We start from the raw sequence: 9192 nt of genomic DNA, 5'->3' as shown, positions 1-9192 counted from the left end.
TTTCCTCTCTTTGTTATTCTAAGTCACTTCACGTAATTCAACTGGCTTCAATCTATAATATTAACATACAGTCACTCTCAGGCAACATACATTAAAAACAAAATTCTCCCTAATCTTTTCCATTATAATGTCTTTTTATCTGTATTAATTTAAAACACAAGACCTCCGCAGATTTTATCAAAATGAACTATTAATCGGACGGTTTTGGTTTATCTATTGTCAGTCCCCCAGGATTAAAGGAGTTTCCAGTCCCGAAAGCTAATGGATTAGGTGTACTTTGGCAGGTTCTTCTCTAAACCTCACATGACTAATCCTACGATAATGGCAAGGGTTAGTCCCATGACTATTAGAACATTTTGGCTCATTCACAACTATTCCTATATTGGTTTGCGGGGGGACCTTCTAGCTGGGCTATCAGGATCCCTGAAACACCTACGGAACGACCTCTGTGGCATCAGCATCTTTAGATCCGATCGTGTTTCTGTCAATGTCCTTGTTGGACAGGTAGCTGGGGCACAATGTGTCAGGTGGTGTCAAGGTGCCTCTGCCTTACCCTTGACCTGGACCATGTGTGAAGTAACCTCCTCCACTTCGTACAGACCAGTCCACCTAGGCTCAGTCCACTTCCTCTTGTGAACGCTGATCCTGACCCAGTCACCTACTTTTACTTTGGTTGCTCTGCTGCCTCCTGATCGCTCGTCTGGGCTCGAACAACCTGGTTTGAGAGAGCTTTGGTGAGAGAGAAATTAGAGCTTTTATGTATTCTGACATTTCAATTTTACAGACATCCAGAGGTGGCATATGACCTCCATCTCTGGGTGGCTCTGGCATACTTCTTCCTGTTAACAACTCACTTGGTGACGTCTTCCCCCCTGGTAATGATCTCATGGTCATCAGTACCTAGTGGAAGCGCCTTCGCACATTTTCCTTTTAATAATTTGATTGGCTCTCTCAACCAATCCTTGAGACTGAGGGTGATATACAGACCCAAACTTGTAGGTTATGCCCAGTGCATATCAACTTTCCCCAGCAGTTTGTTGTTAAAATGTGTTCCGTTGTCGGACCTGATGCGTCTTGTAACTCTATACCTTGAGTGTGTGCATGTGTGCACTATATGGGATGTGATCAAACACTAGCAAGTTATGTGTACAGGAGTGGCGGCTCTTCTTCGAATCCGTCGATGTTGAACCCCATCTACTATCACCACAACTATGGAAGGAACACAAATAAGATTACATCTTTTCATTTATCAAGCATATTATGATTTCAAAAAATTATTTTTATGGTTCTCGTTTGAGTCACTGATTCTAAACCTACTGCTATCTGATCTATTAGTCTGTACTTGTCTGGCCCTCTTCTTCCTACTCTGTCCTCAACATAGATTGTTGTGTGCTTCTATCCCTCTTTTGAAATAGGATGGAATTCCTAAATCCGTCCTTTTCAATAATAATAATCTTAATAAACAGTCAACCTCTCGAAGAAAAGAGAGAAATAAAATTAAAAATGCATGCGTCTGTCAAATCAATGCAGGAGAACCATGTCTTGTCTGAACTCACAGCGTCATCATTGTGCTTGGGTTAGGAATGTCATAATAAGTCGGCCTAATTATTAAAGAACGGGTTACAAATGTATTTATTGGCCCCAAATCAAGGCCCATTTTTCAAGTTTAGGAAATTAATTAATTAATGTATCCCAGGGAGCCCTCGTTTTCTCCAGTACACCTGTCTATAACAACCATTCTATGATTTAAAAAATATATCTACAGTCTGTTCCATCCTTAAGGGATGCTGGTGACGATTAAATTGGAATCATATGCGGTTTTAAATCTATCTCTATGGGAGCTATCGGAATCAGTCACACATCCGTTCATCCTTCAGTCCTAAAGGTGTCTGGAAATAAATTTAGCATGTTGTCAGTGTCCCCATGATCAGTGTTCTCTCTACTATGTGTGCAGCTAAGCATGTGTCTAAGCATGTGTCTCTAATATTAACTGGACCTCCGATGTGTGTGCAGTTCTTTACATGTTCTCAAATGTGGAGTAATGCAAGTGTTAATTTTGTGTGTGCACCCAGTCCGTAGCCTCAACCTCTGCTTTCACCATTGTTCTTCTCTGTGCCTCCACTCTGGACCAACACTGTGATGTGGAGCTGCAGTGTCAACGACTGCATACAACCTGCAACTCTGGTGTTCATTCAACAGCCGCTGCTACTCCTTGCTTCTCTGCATAGATCTCCAAGCCTCCACAGTTGGGTTTTCATGAACCTCAATCTCGTGTTGCAGGCCTTCCCTCAGGATCTCAGATCTCATCTTGTATCAAGGTGTAGTTAAGGGCACAATGTCTTTGGTCCCCTGGTGGCAAGTAGGGATGCAGGACTTTGAACCAAAGTCTCCACTGCTGGCTGTTGTCATGCAGAGGTGTGATGTCATCATCATCTACTCTGTCTCACCAGACCCTTTGCTTCCTGTTCAGTGTCTCTTTAGTCTCCAGTTGAATCATTGGGTGACTAGTGGGCGTGGCACATTTCTGTTCAGTGAGTACAGTTCGCTGTCAGCTGTTGGATCTGGGCACGCCTAATTCTGTGTCTCTGGTCCGGGCCTGGTGCCGTGGATCGCTATTGCCTGGTGGCTGTGGCTATGTGTTGGGTGCTTGTTATGGCGGGGTAGACATTATGGGAGCACTGAAGCGGTCCTGACTGAGACTGCTAACCCTGTGGTGGATAAGGACAAAAATTAGCCCAATGTCCAGCCTGACTATAATTAAAAATTTATTGATACTCGTCTAAAGCCTCCGTTGCCCCAGTTGTTACCCCTCTTACTCCTGAACGGGCTTCTTTTATGCAAATTCTCTCTGTTGTGGGCCCCATTCATGGGCTGCTGACCCGCCTGTTGCGGAACATAAGGTTTGAGGGAACTAAGCTTGAAGCGGTGCAAACGTGGCTTGCTGTGACTGTTGATAGATCAGTGCTTATGGATTTGGAGGAGGGGCTGGATACGGGACTTAAGGTCCATGTGGTTGTGCTGCTGTCTGCTGCAGCTGCTGTAGAGGGGGGGCTGTTGCTGTGGAGGCTGCTGCTGTGGTTAAACGGGGGTTCCCTGGGGTCCCTTATAACCTCCAGGTCCTCCATAACTTCCTCCTCTGTATCTTCCTCTTCTTCCTCTGCCACCTCTTCCATAATAGTTACCTCTTGGCCTCTTACAGTTCTTGGCAAAGTGCCCTGGCTCATCACAGTTGTAGCAATAGTACGGGCCTATTGTCCTGTCTCCTCTACCAGGTACATAGTTGGAGTCGTTATGGTGTCGTGTGTCGTCAGTCTGTCCGTACTGCCCCGTTCGTTATTCAACGGCTGGGGATTCATCTTTGGGGACCGTGGTGGGGAGGGTAGACGGAGGAAGGGGGCTGCTAACAAGATAAGGGGGCTAATTGTTGTTGTTGTGTTCTTTTATATTTTATCTGAACTGCTAAGAGAGGTGCCTTGTGGCTGGGAAAAACTGCAGTTATGCTTGAAAGGGGTCAAATCTTTAAGAGAGACTGAGGAAAAATTATAATAAAAATATAAAATAGATGACTATATAAAATAATAAAGGGGATCAATTTAAAACTGAATAACCTACAACCTTTGAATTAGAAGACTCATTCTCTACCGACTGAGCTAGCCAGGCAATTGATCAGTTAATTTAAAGAAAAATAAAAAATTTGGCAAAACAATGCATTTCTTTAAAACATCATTTCAAAAAGTAAAAGATGGTCGCACACTCTACTAATTAATAGTTAACTTCAAAAGGAATTCTTCCGTCACTGTTCTTGCTCTGTCCTGCTCTCTGCTCTGTTATTGTCTCGCTCTGTGTGCCTGCAGGGTGTAAAACGGCACGCGCAGCTAAATGGGGAAGGGAGGCTACTCTGTTGTGTGAAGGCGGCGCTCCAGCAGCAGCTCTGTTACTTGTCTCCCCCTCGTGTGTTTACGTTTCTGCTCTTGTTAAGCGGAGTTTCCTCGTTGTTTCTCAGTATCCTCCTCAATCTCAAACTCGTACCTGCTCTTAAACGTAGTACATAATCGCCATACAATGTGTTCTTTACTCGACAACGTGCCTTTCAGAACAATAAATCCTCATTTATCACTCGTGCAATTCAACAGACTAGAGCTTGCGTTGACACCGTGAGGTTTCGACTCTGCTCTGTTGATTCCACTTTGACAACTTTTATTCACCACCGGTATTCAACATTCATTCACAGATTATACATACACATGTTTAATTCTCTTAGACTCACACACCTCTTTCGGGTCGCCTCCAGCCTTATGGCTGGCCTCACGTATGTTAGAGGACTTCAGACTGCGCGGCCCCGGTTCCTTTCGGGGTCGACTCTCCAGCGTTACCCGCCGGCCTCACTTATGTTAGAGGACTTCAGACTGCGCGGCCCCGGTTCCTTTCGGGGTCGACTCTCCAGCGTTACTCGCCGGCCTCACTTATGTTAGAGGACTTCAGACTGCGGCCCCGGTTCCTTTCGGGGTCGTCTCCCCAGCGTTACTCGCCGGCCTCACTTATGTTAGAGGACTTCAGACTGCGCGGCCCCGGTTCCTTTCGGGGTCGACTCTCCAGCGTTAATCGCTGGCCTCACTTATGTTAGAGGACTTTAGCCTACGCGGCCCCAGCTATGGGGTCGTCTCTCCAGCGTTAATCGCTGGCCTCACTTATGTTAGAGGACTTTAGCCTACGCGGCCCCAGCTATGGGGTCGTCTCTCCAGCGTTACTCGCCGGCCTCACTTATGTTAGAGGACTTTAGTCTCACACTGTATCGTGATTTCCCTTTTTACGCTTTATTTTTTAATTTTAAATCAAGTCAAAAAATTCTGCAGTTTCAATACTCACTTCCAATACTCCTGATCAATTTTGGAGTATTCAATTTGACTGATTTGAAAATAAACAGGTTCAGTTTTACCTTTTGTTGACACCGGTGTTTGATCAGTTTCTTGGAGTGGGCCTTGAAAGCAGTGGTCCGTCCGGGGGTCTCAGGTGCTGTCCTCCTCAGGTCTCTGGACCGGCTTTCACAACCATCGCTCTGCTACCATTTGTTGGAGTTGGACAGCGTCACACCACCTGGACGGTACTCACTGGGAAAAACAGCGGTAGACTTTTACTTTAACTCTATAAAGCGTTTATTCAAAATCAGGATACACACAGACAATCATGCGCATGGACCCCAATCCAGAGCTGTCACCGATGGCCCCAGCGCTGCAAAAAGGATGCCGATTCGGAGTGTTCGGCCATTTTAAATAGCCGATCGGACCAGTTTTGATTGGTCAGGAGATAAGGGGTGGGGTTTTCTCATTGGCCCTTGGTCCTCTGCTTCCGCCGTTGTCGCTCCTTCATTGGTTCTTCTCGTCTGCCAATGAGTGCATATGTTGTGAAAGTGTGAGAAAGGAAGATGGAATTCACATGTAGCTTCCTTGACTGAGCTGGGGAGTTTTCTAAGATAGTCTTATCTCTTCCTAGGTGGGATGCGCTGGCGAGAAGGTCGTTCCCAGGATATTTACAAAGGGCCAGTGTAGGTGTGTGTGTGTGTGTGTGTGTGTGTGTGAGAGAGCTGTGGTTGAATCCGGATATTAATTGTCAAAGCTGGACCTTTCCTTATCTTATCTGCGCTCAGTAGTTGTCTCTGTGGCTCTCCTGTTCATGTGTGTTGCTTTGTTCTATTCAAATCTAGGGTGAGCGTTGGTGCATAAAGTTCTTTCGTGTGTCACTGTTATCTTCTTTGATCAGTTCAGGCGCTGGACTGCCCTGCTAGAGTTTCAAACCTTCCACAGTGATTTTCCACTTTCCACATAACATTTATGCAAACAATACTAGGCTATGCTAAGCTAGAATATATATTCTTTACAAATGCTTGAATTTTAATTAGTTGGTTGGTTTCCTCTGGTTTTATCGATAGATATAGTTGAGTATCATCTGCATAACAATGAAAGTTTATGGAGTGTTTCCTGATAATATTGCCCAAAGGAAGCATATATAAGGTAAATAACATTGGTCCAAGCACAGAACCTTGTGGAACTCCGTGATTAACGTTGGTGGTTATCGAGGCGTCATCGTTTACAAATACAAATTGAGATCGATCTGATAAATAGGATTTAAACCAAATTAGACAGGTAGACGTGTTAGAAGTAGAAACCGTTGAAGATAATTTGTCACGGTTAATGGAGAAAAGCCATCCAAATAGATTCAGTCATCCTCACCAATTTCTACAGATGCACAATAGAAAGCATCCTGACTGGGTGCATCACAGTGTGGTATGGGAGCTGCACAGCCAAGGACCGCAAGGCCCTACGTCGTGTGGTCAGGACTGCGGAGTTCATCATCGGTAGGGAGCTCCCAGCCCTGCAGGACACAGACCACACGATGCCTCAGGAAGACTGGCAGGATCCTAAAGGACTGCCATCATCAGCCTTCAGCCTGTTCACCCCGCTGCCTTCTGGAAGGCGGTACCGTAGCATCCGGTCTCGCACACAGAGACTGGAGAACAGTTTCTTCCCGAGAGCCATCAGGCTGCTCAATGGACACTGACACACGATCGACACTTTTGCACTCGACACTTTTGCACTCGACACTCACTTTACATACACTGTCACTTTCAGCCTGTACTTACACTACACTTTCTATTGCACTACCTGCTTTCACTACCTGCTACTCCCATTTGTCTGTAGTTTAGTTATGTGTATTACATGTTAGTATTATGTTCAGAGTTCTTGTACAGTGTGTATGTCATGTTATATTATGTTCGGCTATGATAGTTGTTGTGTGGGGCCTTGTCCTAAGAATTTCAGTGCCCAGTCTGACCCTGTGTCATTCTGTGTATCTGACAATAAAAGACTTGACTTGAAGAGTCTCCCTAACAAATATCCACCAGGGCATACAGCGGTTTCCAAGGCCATTCCACTTGAGGACAGATCACTGGTTAAGGGCAAGAGATTATTAATCTTGTCCCTAATAGTTAAAATCTTAAAGTCATTACCACTGAGGTCTATAGGAATACTGGGCTCCACAGAGCTGTGACTCTCTGTCAGCTACAGAGCGAAAGAGAAACCTGGGGTTGTTCTTCTTCTGGTCCTGATGAGTCATCGGCTGCTCTGGCTCTACGGAGGGCCTTCTGATAAGTTTTAAGACTATCTCGCCAAACTAAGCGGGATTCTTCCAGATTAGTTGAACGCCATATGCTTTCAAGCTTTCGTGACGTTTGCTTCAGTTTGCGGGTCTGAGGGTTATACCAGGGAGCAGACCTCCTCTTCCTCACCCTCTTCTTCTTCAGAGGGGCTATCGAGTCCAGTGTCATTCTCAGAGAGCCTGTGGCACCATCAACAAGATGATCAATCTGGACTAAAGTTAGACCAGGAGTCCTCTGTTATATTGAGACCTGCACTAAAGTTAGACCGGGAGTCCTCTGTTATATTGAGACCTGGACTAAAGTTAGACCGGGAGTCCTCTGTTATATTGAGACCTGGACTAAAGTTAGACCAGGAGTCCTCTGTTATATTGAGACCTGGACTAAAGTTAGACCGGGAGTCCTCTGTTATATTGAGACCTGGACTAAAGTTAGACCAGGAGTCCTCTGTTATATTGAGACCTGGACTAAAGTTAGACCAGGAGTCCTCTGTTATATTGAGACCTGGACTAAAGTTAGACCAGGAGTCCTCTGTTATATGGAGACCTGGACTAAAGTTAGACCAGGAGTCCTCTGTTATATTGAGACCTGGACTAAAGTTAGACCAGGAGTCCTCTGTTATATTGAGACCTGGACTAAAGTTAGACCAGGAGTCCTCTGTTATATTGAGACCTGGACTAAAGTTAGACCAGGAGTCCTCTGTTATATTGAGACCTGGACTAAAGTTAGACCAGGAGTCCTCTGTTATATGGAGACCTGGACTAAAGTTAGACCAGGAGTCCTCTGTTATATTGAGGCCTGGACTAAAGTTAGACCAGGCGTCCTCTGTTATATTGAGACCTGGACTAAAGTTAGACCAGGAGTCCTCTGTTATATTGAGACCTGGACTAAAGTTAGACCAGGAGTCCTCTGTTATATGGAGACCTGGACTAAAGTTAGACCAGGAGTCCTCTGTTATATTGAGGCCTGGACTAAAGTTAGACCAGGCGTCCTCTGTTATATTGAGACCTGGACTAAAGTTAGACCAGGAGTCCTCTGTTATATTGAGACCTGGACTAAAGTTAGACCAGGAGTCCTCTGTTATATGGAGACCTGGACTAAAGTTAGACCAGGAGTCCTCTGTTACATTGAGACCTGGACTAAAGTTAGACCAGGAGTCCTCTGTTACATTGAGACCTGGACTAAAGTTAGACCAGGAGTCCTGTTATATTGAGACCTGGACTAAAGTTAGACCAGGAGTCCTCTGTTATATGGAGACCTGGACTAAAGTTAGACCAGGAGTCCTCTGTTATATTGAGACCTGGACTAAAGTTAGACCAGGAGTCCTCTGTTATATTGAGACCTGGACTAAAGTTAGACCAGGAGTCCTCTGTTATATTGAGACCTGGACTAAAGTTAGACCAGGAGTCCTCTGTTATATTGAGACGTGGTATTGAATCAAATGCAGAAGGAATCTCTTCTTTAAATGTAGCTCCATGTCAGTTGGACATCTGGTGTAGAACCTTTTGACTAACGGTGTACACTCCGGTCGTATAAACTAAAGTTCTGAGGTTGTGGTCTGACAGAAGAGGATTCTGAAGACCTTCAGATGCTCAAGGTCAACGCCATAAGGAAGAACAAGATCAAGCGTGTGGCCAAAGCTGTGAGTGGGTTTCTGTTCTCTGACAGAAGCCAATCATTCAGAACCTGGTTTCCGTTTGGACCGGGTCCACTGGAGCTCAGGAGGTGAACACACATTTGTCATTTCATATAAACTGAATGACGACAACTTTAGGTTGAGATATCCACACGATGGATGGAGGAGTATTATTTATAAGTATTATGGTTTTATTTATAAATAACCAAACACTTCTCACATGAATTAAACAAACAAATAATGTTTAAATCCTTTTGTACACTAGAAGAATCTGTTCCAATCTGTCACTCTCAAACACACACATACACACACACACACATACACCCACACATACACACATACACACACACACAGAAACACACATACAGACATACACACACATACACACATACATACACACACACAG

Source organism: Pseudoliparis swirei, chromosome 10, assembly GCF_029220125.1.
Source record: "Pseudoliparis swirei isolate HS2019 ecotype Mariana Trench chromosome 10, NWPU_hadal_v1, whole genome shotgun sequence".
In the NCBI taxonomy this organism is placed as follows: Eukaryota; Metazoa; Chordata; class Actinopteri; order Perciformes; family Liparidae; genus Pseudoliparis; species Pseudoliparis swirei.
The sequence above is the reverse complement of the archived record's forward strand: the minus strand, read 5'-3'. Positions refer to the sequence as shown.